This window comes from Hipposideros armiger, unplaced genomic scaffold (assembly GCF_001890085.2).
Source record: "Hipposideros armiger isolate ML-2016 unplaced genomic scaffold, ASM189008v1 scaffold_275, whole genome shotgun sequence".
NCBI lineage: Eukaryota > Metazoa > Chordata > Mammalia > Chiroptera > Hipposideridae > Hipposideros > Hipposideros armiger.
In genome coordinates this window covers 9,182-27,057 of record NW_017731625.1, presented here as the reverse complement: position 1 = coordinate 27,057, position 17,876 = coordinate 9,182, and positions in this window count along the sequence as shown.

Below are 17,876 nucleotides of genomic sequence, written 5' to 3'. Positions count from 1 at the left end.
GCAGTGTCACTGGCCCTCATATGTGGGATCCGAACTGGGGCCCTCTGGCGTCCCAAGCCAGTTCTTAACCATTGCGCCACTCGGCCGGCCCCAAAGGCAGTTTTTATGAAAAGCCTCTGGAAGTGGTTTGGGTGTGCTGGAAAGTTGGGCTGGGCAGAGTCTCAGAATCACCAGGGTGTGCCAAACAAAAGGCATTAGCCAGCTTAGTGGAGACTCAGATATGGCGGCATCTGCGTTTGCATGCTGAGGAAGGGGAGGGCTCAACAAAGAAACCATGGCCTGCACCATTTCCTCCATCCAGGAGAAAGCTGCCCCTCCAGCCCCTGTCCCAAGCCAGGCAACTCAGTTCCCCACTGTATGTCCCTGCCACCTTTCCAGCTGCTGTCCCAGCACTGGAGCTCAGAGCTAGTGATTCTGTTGGTGAGTAAGACTGTGCATGGTCCTTTTAAGAGGAGTGACTGGGGCTCCAGCTGCCTTCCATCTCACTCAGCCATAATCTCCACTGGTTTTCACAACCAGAAATTATGGGGACTTCTCTCCCCAGCACTGGAACCCTGGGCTGGGGTAGGACTGGGACCTCTTGCTCCTCTGGGTTGCAGGGGAGCCTCCATAGCTGAGATGTCCCTCCCAATTTTTAATGGTCACACACCGGGTATAGGACCAGCCTGTTCTGTGTTTCTGGTCCTCCTACCAGTCTTGAGGTGGTTTCTTTTGTATGTCCTTAGTTGTAGGGCTTCAGTTCAGCAAGATTTCAGGCAACTCTCAATGATGGTTGTTTTATAGTTTAGTTGTAATTTTGATGTGGTTATGAGAAAAGGTAAGTGCAGTGTTTACCTATTGTGCCATCTTGACAGGAACCTCCCCTCCCTATCACTTCTTCACCCCATCTTCTCCTTCCAGGCCAAGAGATGAATACTAGCTTCATGTTAGTATTCACCCCATTCTTCTCAATCATCAGTGTTGTACTTTTCTTTAATTAATTAATCTTTTAATTAATTAACTAACCTTTTAATTAATTAACCTTCATTAATCTCTATCTTATGTCTTTCTGCCATTCTCCTATTAGTTTCAGTGCCACATCTCACCCTGTAGCCTTCCTCTTTGTCAACCCCTGACTAGTTCTTTAGTCCTTTCCACTGTGGTCCATCCCTACTACCCTTAGGCCTGTCCTGCTCTTGGGTGGTCCATTATCACTGGCCCTTCTGTCAGGCTCAGCCCTTGCCATTGACTGTTGCTGCCCTGGTGGCTCCCCTGTCACTGTGGTGGAGTAGTTTCCACTCTTAGCCAGTCTCCTTACCCTCCACTCTGCTCTCTGGCCGCTTGGGTTTTCGGGGGATCATCCTTTCCCAGGTGTGGAGCCAGGAGAGGCAGTGTCCCAGGTACCAGGCTGGTGTGGAAGAATAAGTCTCCTCACCAGGGAGGTGGAAGTCCCTATCTTTCTGAGTGAGGTGATGCCATCTGGTAGGCCTGATAGCCCTTGTGTTCCTTCTGGGGTTCACAGCATTTGCTTATGCAGAATACCGTGCCTTGTGGTGTGACTAGCCAGTCTATTTCCCCAGGTTTTCTTTTTTTTACTTTGATGATGGTGCAGTGTTTGCCTTGCAGCAGGTTTTTTTTTTAAAGATTTTATTGGGGAAGGGAACAGTGTTAAGAAATTGGGGAAGGGGAACATTGACCCATCAGCTCCAAGTCAAGTTGTTGTGGAGGGCACAAGCTCAGCTCCAAGTCCAGTCATCACCACTTTCAATCTAGTTGTGGGGGAGAGGGGTGGGAGCGCAGCCCACCATCCCATGTGGGAGTCGAGCCAGCAACTTTGTTGTAAAGAGCATGCGCTCTCATCAGCTGAGCCATCTGGCCACCCACCGGCAGCCCAGCAACAGCTCAGCTCAAGTCATTGTCTTCAGCCTTGTGGAGGATGCAGTTCACTGGCCCATGTGGAAATCGAACTGGCAACCCTGTTGCTTAGAGCTCGCGTTCTAGCCAACTGAGCCATCCGGCCGCCCCTGTTATGTTTTTCTTAAAATCTTTGGTCTAATTAGAATTTGTGTGTGTGTGTGTGTGTGATGTGTGTGTGTGTGTGAAAGAGAGAGACAGAAAGAGAGAGATGGAGCTAATTTTTTTTCCTAGATGACTACCTACTTTTAAAAATACTATTCCTTGAAAAGATCCTTCTTTTCCCAACGTTTTACAGTATTATATTAATTTTATACTAAAATCATGTGTGTTTTTAGGTTAATGTTTTATTAATGTCTGTGAATTTAGGTACCAATACCACCCCAAGGTACACATTCCTTCGTACTTGTAAGATCTTTGAGTCAGGATGTATCTAACAAGTCATAAATTAATCGGTACTGTTGTTCTTAGTGGAACATGAACTGATGATGCAACTTACAATAACCACATGAGGAATCAAAGTATCTTCTTAACATTCATCCATTAATTAAGCACACATTGATTAAATCTGTTGAGTTGACTTTCCTGTTACAATGCAAGAAGTGAAAAAAATGACTTAGTTCACTTTGTCCTTAAATGAGTTGCAAGCTGACTATGTTGCTAGTGCGCCAGCAGCTATACAGGAATTAGTTGAATACAATCAAAGTAATGATGTGTATAAACAGCTATTGGTTGCAGTTGGCAAATTCTAAGAATGAGATGAATTTAGGAGATAGATGGCAAGGGAATAGAGATTCCACATTTTTGGGGCTTCATATGTTTGGAAAAGCTAACTGCTCTTGGCTCCATTAATTAGGAATTACATTTTAGATAATTTTAGTGACAAAGTTCTCTTATCACACAGCCCTATGGGAAAATACTAGATTTATGATGTATGGCCTTACATATGAGTTTTACCCTGACTGCCTGTTATGGATTAAATTGTGCCCCCCAAAATTCATGAGTTGAAGTCATATCCCCCAGTACCAGAATGTGGCCTTTTTTGGAGAAAGGAATTTTACAGAAGTAATCAAGTTAAAGTGAAGTCATTAGAGAGAGCACTAATATTGCTGTTGCTCTTATTTTTTCAAAAAGAGAAATTTGGACACAGAGACACACATAGTGGGAAGATGATAAAAGACAGGTCTACTAGTCAAGGAGAGAGGCCTATAACAGATCTTTCCCTCACAATGCTCAGAAGGAACCAATGCTACCAACACCTTGATTTGGGGCTTGTAGCCTCCAGAACTGTGAGACAATAAAATTTTGTTTAAGCCCACAATCTGTGTTACAGCAGGCCTAGGAAACTAAGACAATGCTCTGTTTAAAATTGCAGCCACCCTATGGTACTGCCATTTACCCTGTTATTTTAATTTTTCCCATAATACTTGTTACCTTTTAAAAAATCTATCTATCTATCTATCTATCTATCTATCTATCTGTCTGTCTATCTATCTATCTATCTATCATCTGTTTATCATCTTTCTTCTTCATCATCATCATCACCTATCATTTATTTCCTGTGTTCCCTTGCCAAAATAAATCCTTCAAAAAGAATCTTAGTTTTAAATACTGAGTATCCTCTGTGCCTCATACAGCAGCTTGCTCAGAGTTGGCATTCAATTAATATTTGTCGAGTGTTGAATGAATTGATGAAGAAACTAACATTAACCTGCTGAATCTGGAATGGGGAGGCGCCATAAATTTACTGCCAACCAATAAGTAAAAATATATATATTGATCTTTTGGCAAAAAGGAATGGGAGAGGATAATTTTTGGCTCATGAAGCTACAGTGCTTGCCACATGGAGAAACATCCTAACAGATACTGTAATTATTATAAAGGGTGGTACATATGAAACTTGGCAATCAAAGTCTAAAATGTGCATGGAAGACCAAAGGAATGAAAATAATTGAGGCCATTTTTTTTAAGTTGCAGAAAAAGGAGTTTATTAGAAGAAAAAAAAAACATTTCAAAGAAGCAGAAGCAGGCCTGAACAGTAGAGAATGGCTCAAGGGCCATTATTAGAAGAGAAAGAACACTACAAAGAGTTTGGAGTGGGCTGAGCAAAGGAAGCTCAAAAGGCCTAACTGAGACCATTTTGAAGAACAATAATGACAAGACAATGATGTATCAGCATAGCGTAGACCAGAAATTGACAAACAATAGACCATAGGCCAAATCTAGCCTGCCGTCTACTTTTACTGGACTATAACCATGCTCATTCATTTATGTATTACCTATGGCTGCTTTTGTGCTACAATGGCAGAGTTTAGTAGTTGCAACAGACTATGGCACACAAAACCTAAAATATTTACTAACTGATGGTTACAAACTGAACTGTATCCCCCCAAATTCCTATGTTGAAGTCCTAATCCCCAGTAACTCAGAATGTGAGTGTTTAGGGTCTTTAACATTTCAATATTTCAAGTAAAAATGAGGATATTAGGGTGGACCCTAACCCAATACTACTGATGTCCTTATAAGAAGAAATTGGGATGCAGACCCACAGAGCGAAGATCATGTGGAGACACAGAGAGAAGATGACCACCTCCAAGCCAAGGAGAAAAAAGCCTTAGAAGAAACCAACTCTCTTGTCATCTTGATCTCTGACCTCCAGCCTCCAGAGCTGTGATAGAATAAATTTTTGTTGTTTAAGCCACCCAGTCTGTGCTACTGTATTATGGCAGTCCTAGCAAATTAATACACTGGCTTTCTACAGAAAATCTTTTCAGAACTCCATTGTAGGCAAATATCAATGGAACAAAATAAAGAGACTAGAAACAGACTCACATGTATGTGGTAGGCAAAATATTGTCTCCTGAAAGATGTCCATATCCCAACCTGGAACCTATGAAGTGTTACTGTTACGAGCGCCTGGAAGGGCAGTCTCCACATTTCAGTCTCTTCCTGAAAGTCAAGGGGACATTACTCCTCGGCAAGGCCCTATGTCCCTGTGTGGTACTCGTGATGCAAGTGTGGAACAAAGTCCCAACGCACAGGTTCAGATACAGTGAGTAACGCAGCTTTATTTTGGAACCAATGTCCCTCCAGAGGCCAATGCTCTGGTAAGCACAGAGGGTTATACAGAATAGAATAGAATTTAATAATGAACCAAGTCCCAGAGTCAATCAAGATGGAGGTCCCTGGTCCAGGAGAGATGACTGGGCCCACGACGGGTCTGAGGCAAGCTGGTCTTGTAAGGAAAAACTTCGGAGAGTCCTCAAGTATCATGGCTTGCACCTCACAGAGGGTCTTAGCGGGAGCACCCAGTCAGACTGCTCATGGCGTTGCTCTAGAGTTCTACTTTTATCCTCTTTTCCTTGGACTTGTTTACTTCTTAGGTGATAACCAGAATTTGTTTTGGCAAACGTGTTTACCACTCAGTTTTGTTATGCTCAGTTTCACACAAAAATACAAACATTTATTTTCATGTATAGGCTCTACACATAAGCATGTTTACTTTCACTTTACTCTTATCAGTCTCACATGTGCAGTCTAGCTTGTGTCCCTACTAGTAAATAACTTGTTTTGCAAACCTCAATCCAACATATATCATATATTTTATATTCTCTACACAGCTACCTTACATGAAAAGGGAACTAAGTTTGATAATCAGCTGACCTTACAAAGGTTACCCTGGACTTTTTTTTTGGGGGGGGGGTTGGGGGAAGGAACAGCATTGGGGGAAACGGGTAAGGGGAACAGACAAGTTTCTGTCCTTTTGTTCTTCAGTCTAGTTGTGGAGGACGTTGCTTCACTGGCCCATGTTGGTATTGTGATCATTGTCCTCTTCCAAGCTGAGACAGATCAGTTGCTGGCCATTGAACGGCCGCTCACTCTGGCTGCCAGCCACTCACGGTGGCTTATGGCAGCCCACTGCAGCCCACGCTGTCGCCGGTGACTCACAGCAGCCAAGCTCCAGGTTGAGCTGTTGTTCACCATCTTAGCTGTAGATGATGCAGTGTCACTGGCCCATGTGGGATCTGAACCGGTGGCCCTGCTGCTCAGAACGCACGCTCTCAAGCCAACTCTTAACCAATGAGCCACTCGGCCAGCCACTATCCTGGACTTTTGACTTACAGAACTGTGAGATAATACAGTTGTGTTGTTTTAAGCCATTAAGTTTGTGGTAATTTGTTATGGCAGCATAGAAAACTAACACTATTTACTGAGGATGTAACAGATTGTTTAACAAATCAGTGGGGAAAGCATGCTAACTCTATATTTCAGTCTGAAACTTTTAGAGCTTTCCTTTCCACATGTAGTATTTACTCTATCTAGGATTTATTTCAAATATATTGTGAGATGGCAATCTTTTTCTTATTACTGTATAGCTGCCTCATTTTTCTTGTACAATTTATTGAAATAACATTGTGAACACACAATGTGATATATAGATGATGTATTACAGAATTGTACACTTGAAACCTATGTAATTTTACTAACCATTGTCATCCCAATAAATTTTAATTAAAAAAAGGAAAGATCTTTGATCCATTTTGAGTTAATTTTGGTACACGGTGACAGATAGCAGTCTAGTTTTGTTCTTTTGCACGTGGCGTTCCAATTTTCCCAGCACCATTTATTGAAGAGGCTGTCTTTTCTCCATTGTATGTTTTTGGCTTCTTTGTCAAAAATTATCTGTCTATATTTATGTGGGTTTATTTCTGGGTTCTCAATTCTATTCCATTAGTCTGTGTGTCTGTTTTTCTGCCAATACCATAGTGTTTTGATTATTTTTGCCCTGTAGTACAAGCTGAAGTCAGGGAGTGTGATACCTCCAGCATTGTTCTTTTTTCTTAGGATTGCTTTGGCTATTCTCAGTCTTTTGTGATTCCATACAAATCTGATGATTTTTTGTCCTATTTCTTTAAAAAATGCCATTGGGATTTTGATGGGGATTGCATTGAATCTGTATATTGCTTTGGGTAATATGGCCATTTTAACTATGTTGATTCTTCCAATCCATGAACATGGAAAGTCTTTCAATTTCTTTGTTTCTTCTTCAATTTCTTTAAAAAATGTCTTATAGTTTTCAGTGTATAAGTCTTTCACATCCTTGGTTAAGTTTATTCCTAAGTATTTTTTGTTGTTGTTGTTGCAATTGCAAAATTCTTTTCCTGAGATTTCACTGTTAGTATATAAGAATGCAATGGACTTTTGTATGTTGATTTTGTAGCTGGCAATTTTACTGTATTCGTTTATTATTTCTAATACCTTTTTGGTGGAGTCTTTAGTGTTTTCTATATATAGCATCATGTCATCTGCAAAAAGTGACAATTTAACTTCTTCATTTTCAATTCAGATGCCTTTTCTTTCTTTCTTTTGCCTGATTGCTCTGGCTAGGACTTCCAATACTATGTTGAAAAGCAGAGATGATAAGGGACAAACATAAGAACTGAAACAGTAAACTGCTTAGAAGAAAACATAGATACTAAACTTATGGCCATTGGGTTCAAAGAGGATTTTATTAATTTGACTTCAAAGGCAAGGGAAGTAAAAGCTAAAATAAATGAATGGGGCTATATCAAACTAAAAAGCTTCTGCAGAGCAAAAGAAACCATCGACAAAGTAAAGAGGCAACCAATCAAATGAAAGAAGATTTTTGCAAACAATGCGTCCAATAAGGGGCTAATATCCAAAATATATAAGGAACTCATACAATTCAACAACAACAAAAACCAAACAATCCAATTTAAAAATGGGCAGAGGATTTGAATAGATATTTTTTCAAAGAAGCCATACAGATGGCCAATGGACATATGAAAAGATGTTCAGCATCACTAATCATCAGAGAAATGCAAATAAAAACCACAATGAGATATCACCTCACACCAATTAGAATGGCTATCATCAACAAGGCAAATAATAACAAGTGTCAAAGAGGCTGTGGAGAAAAAGGAGCCCTCATACACTGTTGGTGGGAATGCAAATTGGTGCAACCGCTATGGAAGGCAGTATGGAGGTTCCACAAAAAATTTAAGAATAGAATTACCATATGACCCAGCAGTCCCTCTCCTGGGTATCTACCCCCCAAATCTAAAAACATTTATCTGTAAAGATATATGTGCTCCGATGTTCATTGCAGCTTTATTTACAGTGGCCAAGACATGGAAACAACCAGTGTCTTTCAATAGATGATTGGATAAAGAAGATGTGGTATATATACACAATAGAATACTACTGTGTTATAAGAAAAGATGAAATAATGCCGTTTGTGACAACATGAATGGATCTTGAGATTATAATGTTAAGTGAAATAAATCCTCAAAAAAGTTGAGAACCATATGATTTCACTTATATGTGGGATATAAAACTGAAAATAACAAAGGAATAAGACAAACATATGAAGAAACAAAAACTCATAGACACAGACAATAGTTTAGTGGTTACCAAGAGGGTAAGAGGGATGGGGGGTGGGGTGGAAGAGGGTAAAAGGGATCAAATATATGGTGATGGAAGGAGAGCTGACTCTGGGTGGTGAACACACAATGTGATATATAGATGATGTATTACAGAATTGTACACCTGAAACCTATGTAACTTTACTAACAATCACCACCCCAATAAGCTTTAATTAAAAAAAAAATAAAAGAAAGAAAAGTTTCTTTTTCACAATATTTCCCCAATATTTTATTATGAAAAATTTCAAACATACAGAAAAGTTGAAAGAATTTTATAGTGAACACTGATATTCCCAAACTTAAGATGCTGTTTACTTTGTTGAATTTGCACTGATGGTGCAGAAGCAATAGTAGGTAAAAATATGGACACTTAGCATGCCTTAAATAAATGGCACCAGAGTGTATTTATTAGTAACCATTATATTCTTCATTACCACATTTACAGTTAAAAAAATGTGAACACTTTCACTTCAGGATGTCCTTAATAGAGCAGTAAAAATCATTTTATTAAGCTTGAACTCTTGAGCACCTGTATTTTTAATATCTGTGCAACAAATATTCTGTGCTGCATACTGAAGTTCCATCATCGCCTTTAGAAAAGTCACTTGTGTGATTATTTGAGTTTGAAGCTGAACTTTGCATGAAAGAAAGACAGAGAAGGCCCACTTGGGCATATAGCAGACATTTCCTCAACAATCAACCAAGTGAGACTGTCAATTCAAGGAAAATAAATGACAGTTTATTTTTTGCAATACAAAATTAGAGTTATCAAATGAATTTTAGAAAACTTGTATCTGCTACTGTGAACTTCACAGCTTCCCAATACTTAAGGTTAATGATGATATTAATAAATAAGATTTTTTATATTGTGTAATGAAATGTGTCAACATTCGGAAGATCTGAATAAGTCAGTGAACCCATATTTCCCAAATAACCAATTCATGATGTTACAAAATTATGCATGATAAAACAATTTAAAGTGCAACATAGACCAATGGATTTTAATGGAGTAGAGTTAAAAAAGTTTACCTGTGTAAAAAAATAAACACCTCAACAAAGGTTGGAATGGGAGAGCCTGTAGAGGGAGCTTTCACTGCTACATCAATGGCAAAACCCTTCATCTTCAGACTGAATATAAAAGGCCTCTCAAGGCCAGTATAGCCAAGGCAAGGACTTGCCATCCGATGTTGCCTGCAGTACCTATAGGTTTTGGACCTCTTTTCTTGAGGTCCCCAGTATCTTGAGGTTCCTACACAATAAGTGACATTTTTTACCCACATGGTCAGTCTTCTGGGAACCATGTAAGCAGGTGCCAGGTCAATATTTCCAAGGGTTTCTTTTAGCTTCCAGACGTCATCCTTAATTTTTCTTAAAGCTGTCTGGTCATATCTGAGTGTATGCATTTCTCTTTTAAAGATGAGGTTCTTGCCAAAGTCTTGGTAATAAATATAAGTTTCTAATTATGTCCTGTTATAAAGAGAACAGATTTGTATTGAATTTATGCAAATAATCACATTGCCATAAAAATAAAAATACTTAGTATTTAAGAGTTTCTGAATTGTAGAGGGAACAAGTAGGGAGAAAAGAATAAATGTTTAAATTCTGTTTACGAAGGCATAGTTTACCAAATTGCTCAGTCTTAGGTAGGTAAGAAAACAACAAAGGGGCCAGTCGAGTGGCTCAGTTGGTTAAGAGCTTGCTCAAGAGTGTGAGCTCTGAGCAACAGGGCTGCCAGTTCGATTCCCACATGGGCCAGTGAGCTGTGCCCAAGCTGAGCTGCCGCTGAGCTGCCAACAGGTGGCAGGATGGCTCAGCTGGTGAGATCATGTGCTCCTAACAGCAAGGTTGCCTGTTTGAGATGGTGGGCTATGCCCACCTGCAACTAAAGACTGAACTGGGCACCTTGAGCTGAGCTGCCGCCCAGATGACTCAGTGGATAGAGTATGCACTCTTAACAGCGAAGCTGCTGGTTCGACTCCTGCAAGGGATGGTGGCTACGCCCACCTGCAACTAGTTGAACACAGCACCTTGAGCTGAGCGGCGCAACTGGACTTGGAGCTGAGCTTGCTGTGCCCTCCACAACTAAGATTGAAGGACAACAACTTGGCTGTTCCCCTTCCCCAATTCCCCAACACTGTTCCCCTCTTCCAATTCCCCAATAAAATCTTTAAAAAAAACCCAAAAAACAAAACAAAACAAAAAACCCCACAAATTTCCTTCTATGTGGCAAAGAAAAGATTTTAAAAATCAGCAATATTTTAAACAAAAATTCATAACAATTATAATCATCTTCAGTTCACTCAGTGCCATATTTGTTTAACTTGATTACTTGCCAGCATTTCATGAATACAGTTATTCCTTAGAGCTCTATAAATCTTTATTCATTTTAAAGGTAAGATGGAAAAGCTTATTCTCAGAGATCTGTATTTTGAAATAAGTCAGAGGCCTATCTTTTTGAAGATGAAACATATTTGCATAACTCTTAGAGTAAAATAATGACTGTCTCTAAATGACTAAAACTGAAAATAATATAGTTCTAGATCTGATTATAATGCAATTGACAGCTTTTTTTCCCTTTGCAACATTTTAAGAAACCAACTGGAATTAAAACCAAAAGTATTATACCAGGACATAGCAGATTATAATCTTCTGAAAATTCATTTTTAGTGATAAGAATATATGCATACATACAAATACAACATAATCATTCTTTCTTTTTTCTTTTTTTTTAAGGATTTTTTTTATTTTTTGGGGGGAATGAGGGAAGGGGACAGTGTTGGGAAATCCGGGAAGGAGAACAGACAAGTTACTGTCCTTTTGTTCTTCAATCTAGTTGTGGAGGACATAACTTCACTGGCCCATGTTGGTATTATCATTGCACTCTTCCCTCCTGAGTCAGTCGGTCGCCAGCCATTGGACAGCTGCTCACGGCAGCTCACGGCAGCTCATCGCAGCTCTCGCCAGTGGCCAGCTGCTCACGCTGGCTGCCAGCCACTCATGGTAGCTCACAGTAACTCACTGCAGCCTACGCCATTGCTGATCACTTACGGCAGCCCAGTTCCAGTTCGAGCTTTTGTTCACCACCTTAGCTGTAAAGGGCACAGCATCACTGGCGCATATGGGAATAGAACAGGCAGCCCTGTTGTTCAGAGCTCACACTCTTACCAACTGAGCCACTCGGCTGGCCCAAATCATTATTTTTTTATTTGACAGTCTTTCCCATGTAATTTTTATATCAGATAGGCCTAACTAGTTTAATTTTTCTTTTTTTCAAGGAGAGAGAGAACAAATGTTTGAGGCATTTCAGGAGCCACTAAAATCACCCAAAGCCATTTACAAATTAAGGGAAGTCTCCTTTTACATCCTGAACCCTGAGATGTTTGTCAAACAGGCTTGAGCTAAACAAACATGTATTCTCTATTAAAATTTGCCTTTCTCCTTTTAATTTTTCTCTAGTAGTATGGTTATTAGCCCAGCTAGAAGAACTTAGAATGTGGGAAAAAAGCATTATTTTTTAGCCCCCACAGTTTTGGCAAGCCACTGGATGAATTTCCTAGTTGGGACACTTTTCACTCTCTGGACTGCTTCAGCTGAGAGATCATAGACTTCTGACCAGAACCAGCAGAGGTGGTAAACATTTTACCCTGCCAACTGCTCTGATCAATTATCAGCCAGGTTCAATGGAAGTTAGAAGTGGTGAGATTCTTTGTGTCACTTTTTTTTAAAAAAGATTTTATTGGGGAATTAGAGGAGGGGAACAGTGTTGGGGAATCAGGGAAGGGGAACAGACAAGTTGCTGTTCTTTTAGTTCTTCAATCTCGTTGTGGAGGACGTGGCTTCACTGGCCCATGTTGGTATTATCATTGCGCTCTTCCTGGGTGAGGCAGTCGCTCGCTGGCCATTGGACAGCCGCTCACGGCAGCTCATGAAAGCACATGCCAGCTGCCGGCTAGCCCCACTGCAGCCTATGTCTTCGCCAGTGACTCACAGCAGCCCAGCTCCAGGTCGAGCTGTTATTCACCATCTTAGCTGTAGAGGGCAGTGTCACTGGCCCTAATGTGGGATCCGAACCGGGGCCCTGCTGCTCAGAGCTGGTGTCCCAAGCCAACTCTTAAGCAATGTGTCACTCAGCCAGCCCTTTGTCTCACTTTTAAATTTAGTATAGCATGACTGGAGGCTGAATGGGTCATATTGACCCCTATTGGTCTCCAAAAGTTAAAGAACCCAAACATGCCTGTTGTATTTATACCTGTGTTTAGAAATTTAAAAGATTGGAAGGAAGTGATTATAGTGAGTAATCTGACCATCCATCACTTAGGGCAGTAGTCAGGCTAGGTCAGTCAAGTAAATATTGATAACAGGGCCAGGGTCATTTGGGTTGACCCCTTGCTGAGAAGACAAAACCCTTTGACTCAAGAGTGGGTAAAATGGTCAGGGGGTAAAAGAGAAAAATTCCCAGGACTCCTTGATATAGGAGTTCATGAACTGTGGTACCAAGTCCCATTGATTGGTGAACCCCTGACTCAGGCTACAATTAGATTAAAGACTAGAAATGTAAGGTTTGGTAAGATTATGAAAATTGGAATGTTTAAATGGACTGTATGTTAAAAAATATTATATTAACTTTAATTGATTGCGTCTCTTTACCTTGTATCTCCTGGGGAACTGGAACACTAAGGCTGTCAGGTTTTGTTTTGTTTTTTCTACCAGAGGGAAAGGCTATAGAAGGTATTAATCTTTGCACCCTCTTGGGTCCATGGGGTTGTTAATGTCTTGACATAGAATTAACCCTTGTCATTCACAGATGGTGAAAGCATTCACAAGACTATACAAGAGTAAGAAAAGATTTATTGAAAGTCTAAAAGAGACAGAGAGTTCTGTTTGGAACTGGCAAAATGAGTTTTGCCAGGGCATGCTGATAGAAAGAGCTGTGGCCAGTTTCTGTTTAGCTCGAGTTTTATACTTTTCTAAGCAGGGTGTAGGGTGCTTGTCAGCTTGCAGGGGGGCTGCCATTGCAATTGTCTTCTCCTGGGAACTGTCCTGTTCCCATCTGTGAGGATGTCAGCTTGCAGGGGGTTGCTGTTACGATTGGGAACTGATATCTTCCTATTTATGATAGATTTAAGGTATAATACTTGTCAGTTTGCAGGTGCAGTGCTAGCCAGGGGATTCAGAGCCAAGTGGTTAATGTTTATCTTGTTTGTGTTAGCCCACAAGCTTACTCCTGTTAACTTTTTACTTGTCTCATCAGTGAATACCACCAGAAATATTTACTGTTTGTCCCATCTGGGGTGTGTGTGTGTGTGTGTGTGTGTGTGTGTGTGTGTGTGTGTGTGTGTGTGTGTGTGTGTGTGTGTGTGTGTATCTTTTGCCCTTCACTTAAAGGACCATAATCGTCTTTTCCCATGAGTTCCAATGAGAGTGTCTGGCAAGTCTAATTGTCAGGAGACCTGGTTTCTTGCACTTTTCTATCTGACTATGGGATTTGGCCTCACAGAGACTAAAGTCTCAAGGCCCACTTGGCACAACTCTGCTGCTGTTCTCTGATCATCAGTGGTTGGTGGTGGGTCAGATGAGTGTGCCCAACCTTGGTGCAATCGTTTTCTTTCCTTTTATATCCATTTCCTTTCTGATAATAAAATCTGTGGTGAGGTAGAGACTTAAAAAATAAATTTAAAAGTTTCCAAACAAGCTGAAGTCACTTTAACATTTCAAAGTGAGACACCAGTCCTGGGGTGGGGGAACCCCAAGCTAGTTTTCTCTGCCATCCCCCACCAGTAATGACCCATAGCCCTCCAGGAGAAGGGTAAGGGTCCCTGACACCTGAGGCTGAATGAATTAGGTCTCTTCCACTCCTTTGCTCCTCTGCCCTAGGGGACAACCTGGCCTTCCCCATGTGGGAACGCCTCTCCAGGTGAGCAGCCCATAAAGCCTGGGTCAGACCCTGCCCCAGGTCCCCCCAGCCATTGGCTTCTTGGCTCCAAGGAGGCACCAGGTGCAGGCAGAAGGTGGAAGCTGGACTTGAGGTCAGGGCCTGGGGGCACAGGCAGATGAGGAGAACCAGTTGGGAGGAGCCAAGAGGCAGGTAGGAGCACTTTATCCATCAGTACAGACTCAGTTTGCCCAGACTCTGCCTTTTGGTTTACTGCTGTTCAGACCCCCACATGAACCCCTGCAAGTCCATGAGTGACCCCCATGTCACACTCACATGACCTAGTTTTACCCCACGTGATGTACGTGCGTGGAATCTGTGGAGCTGGCTTTTGCCTTTGCTTTGCCTTTTCAGGAAGCCTGAGAGAGAAGCTTCCCTCAGCTTGTGTTAACACCATTATGCTGAGGCAGTCGATTTACCTTTGGAGCCCCTGGTAGGTGCCACCAAGAAACTGAAAAGGGAGGAAAAGGTAAGGAGAACTACATGTTGAGTGGTTGGGGGAGGAGGTATCAGTCTTCAGAGGACCCAGCAGAGGAAGAGCTTGGTGTAGAAAATTCTTGGTTTATTATTGTTGATGTAAGAAACATCCAAACTTGTAGAGAAGTTTAATGAGTTTATTTGAGGCAAACTGACAACAAATGCCGCTAGGAAGCAGAATCTCAATAGATTAAGAAAATGCTTTGGCAAATGGCAGTTTTACAGCTTATTTTATACATTAGAATCAAAACAGGAGACATAAGGAGAGTTACATGAAATCCATTGGTTGTAGATTAAGGAGGTGGGAGAAAGCAAAGCAGGGAAACCTCTGGGACTGGATAAAAAGTAAATGGAGAGAACACATACTTATTTTACATTGGTGGGCAAGGATAGTTATGTGGACAGAAAAGGGGCCACATGTTAAACCTGACAAGCTCAGGAGACTGAAAATAATCACAGAGGATGGTGTGAACATAAAAATTCCTAACTAAGGTGGGCCATGGCAGGAAGTCACATCCTTAGCCTGTAGCTTCCTTGACAAAGGTCAATATTTACCTTAAGTGAGCCTGTCTATTGTCTTTTTGCATCTAAGATAACATACCCTTACAATATCAGAGTAATATCTTTTTCCGGACCCACCAGGAGGCACAACCCTCCACACCAGAGCAGGAATCTACAAAATCCCTCATTGTTATCTTGTTCCCCAAATACTATCTCTATATGCTGTAAAATGGTATTAATTATCCTGTACCCACCAATGTAAAAGAAGTGTGTCTCTCCATTTTATCTTTTATCCAATCCCAGAGATTTCTCCGCTTTGCTTTCTCCTGCTCCCTTAATCTACAACCAATGGGTTTCATGTAAACTTCCTCCTTTGATTCTAATGTATAAAATAAGTTGCAAAACGGCCATTTTCTGGAGCATTTTCTCAATCTGTTGAGATTTTGCTTCCCAGCAATTGTCAGTTTAGCTCAAATAAACTCTTGTAAATTTTCTCTTAGGCTGGATATTTTTCATTGACAGTTAACAATGAACTTTTTACAGCACATAGAGATAGCATTGGGGGAAAGTAAATAATAATGTGGGGTTCTATAGACTGGTGCTCCCTGAAGGGTCCAGAAAAAGGGATTACTCTGACATTCCAAGAGTATGTTATCTTAGATGCAAAAAGACAATAGACAAGCTCACTTAAGGTAAATATTGACCTTTGTCAAGGAAGCTACAGGTCAAGGATGTGACTACAGACCATGACCTGCTTTTAGTTAGGAGTTTTATGTTCAGACCACCCTATGTGGTTAATTTTGGTCTCTGAGTTTATAGGGCCTGCCATGCAGGCCTCCCCTGAGCTAGTCAGGTTTAGTATGTTGCCCCTTTTTCATCCACATTATTTTTATTTTTTGTGTAAGATAGTGAGGGTGAGTTCTGAAAGTAGGCTTATCTATTTTTTTTGCTTCATATTAATAGAGTAAGCAGGAAGGTAGAAACGAGCAGGAGGAGGAACTGGCCCAGGCTGAAACTACCATTAGAGACTGCCCAATTTCCAGACCTCAAGGCATACACATGAAGCAGGGCCCGGTTGGGACACCCATAGTAGAGGCTTCATTGCATCCCTGACATCACCTTTCCTTGACCTAAAGCTTAGTAATAGATTATCCCCTTGTGGCTTGAGCTCAGAATGCCCCCTGTCCCACCCAGTTCCCTGTTTTAGAAAATTACCCTGAAATTTATGATTAATACCCTTAGGCTTATTGATCACAATCACAATAGTCTACCAGGCTAATCTCATCATTGTTCTTGGGTTGTTGATTACACTGGAGAATCATGTGACCACAGGGAAGGCTCCATGCAGACACCTGGAACCATCACGTGGCCTCTGGAGGAACCTCCAGATTTCCCCTTTAATACCCCAAGCTGGTCTGAGAATGTTAAGGCAGTTTTTCAAGGTGTTAACCTGTGGTTTTCTCAGAACACCTGTACTCTGATAATAAACTCTTATTCAGTGGCTCAATTCCTGTGTCAGTTGATTGGCTGAGCAACAAAGGCAGCATGAGCCCTGGACTCAGTTGCCCTCCGGTTTCAGTTTTTGGTGACTCCATGGTGGGACAGCCTTGGGAGTCTGTTGGGGTCACCTCTCCTTAACAAAACTTAGACAAAAGGTTTCCGTTCCAGAGACTTTATTGACCAGGCCTGGTGACTGTCTCTCTCTCTCTCTCTCTGCAAGAGAAGAGATCAGCTGCTAAGTCTTGGTGGGTGAGGAATTTATAGCTGAAGCTGGCTACAGAAGCGAAAAAAAAAGCGGTTAGTGTGTAAAAAGGAAAAATGGTTAGTTTATCTTATTTTAACAACTATAGAACATAGTTAGGTTATTATTTTTAACGAGCCAGTACATAACTCGCTTATTTTCTTAACAGGCTATAAAACATGATTTGTTTATCTTTTCCTAACAAGCCATATACTTTGCTTATCTTCTTCTACTTTCTTGACAAGACAATTTGTTATGGTTTTTGCTGAAGCAGGAGCTTTTTAAATTCCTCTGGGCGGGGGTACTCTCTGAAATGAGCTTGCTTAGCCTAGGGTCTGGGCCTGGGTCCCTACAAGTCCTCTCATAAGTCTTTTGGTTTGCAGAGGGTATTGGGGGTTGCCTAGGACTGGGTGGATTCCTTGGTGTAAGACTGAGCTCAGGAAGCAGCTGTTGAGCAATTTTGCTTGCTGAGGTGGGGTTGCACCAGGGTCTGCCTGGCACGAATGCCCTTCTGCTCAGTTGGGATAGAATAAGCATTTGTTCTGTTTTCCTGCCTCTAATTACTAGTTCAGAAAGTGAGGGGTGGCCCTGGCATGCACAGTGAATTTTGCACTCACCTAGGGCTCCTCCATCTGGGGGTCATACTAACCCATTGGCACCAATAGGTGAGGCTGCAATATACAGCAAGACATAATACCCCCACCAGTAAGGGGTTCAGGTTGTGTTTGAAAAGTCCCTACTCTTTTCTGCCAAAGACAGCAAAGTTTAAAAATATACTTCTTCTTTCTCACTATTGTTTAGTAGCTCCAGTTAAAATATACTTTCTCGGGCCGGCCGAGTGGCGCGATGGTTAAGAACTCGCTTGAGATGCCAGAGGGCCCCGGTT